Source organism: Cryptotermes secundus, unplaced genomic scaffold, assembly GCF_002891405.2.
Source record: "Cryptotermes secundus unplaced genomic scaffold, Csec_1.0 scaffold647, whole genome shotgun sequence".
Classification (NCBI taxonomy): domain Eukaryota; kingdom Metazoa; phylum Arthropoda; class Insecta; order Blattodea; family Kalotermitidae; genus Cryptotermes; species Cryptotermes secundus.
Genome location: NW_019739962.1, coordinates 366,782 through 367,656, shown reverse-complemented (window position 1 = coordinate 367,656; position 875 = coordinate 366,782).

Sequence of the window (875 nt, the reverse complement as noted above, 5' to 3'; positions counted from 1 at the left end):
TCACTCATACACGTGACAATATGTTGTATCAGATTTTCAGAAAATCACACTTAGTTGGTTCAGGATGCAGTGCAAGGGTATTCCGTTGAGGCAATAGCCAAGGTACGTTTCTTCATATGTACGCGTTTGCACGCAAGTTCATTTTCTTGTGTATGGTTGGTAACTTCAAGTTACCTGTAACAAGAATATTTTTTTTCATAAGATCCTTTTTCAGCATATCAAGACAACTGATAGCAATACGAAAAACATATCGTGCTTCAATGTGATAGAGCTGCGTTCCTCTACAAGTATAGCAAACAGTTTGCAAATTTAGCGAATAAAAGAAGAGTGTTGGAGAGTGACTTTTCTTTTTCGTCGGTCAAGGCAAAGGAATTTGTGATGCTGTACGTGGTACAAGAAAATGGCAGGTGAAAAAATTGTTCAAGGTCGTTTACGTAAACATTCACTGACACTCGAGAACGAGAAAGCATACATGAGGATGAGTCAGATGGACATTATGGAAACGGAAACAGAAACACATCATTTTTCTGATGGCAGCAGCAACTGCCTGGAATCGTGAAAGTCCATCGTTGTCCTTCCACTGGCCACGACATTGATTGGGTTCAAATGACAAATTTTCCGAAGTACTACTGAAACCGACTCAAGACACGCAGTATCAGCATATCCTCCATCAAAAATACGGACTAGCATTACAAATTTTACAGAAAAATTATAGAAACAGATGAACTGTAGACTTTCGCAATTCGTGACATGGAAAGACAACGCAAATTTAAGTTCTGTGTTCTGTGATAATACGAAGCATCATTCCAATAAAGTATTCAGTTGCTACATGCTTCTGTAAAAAGCTGTTGATCTGGTATGAAATGCCTGATATT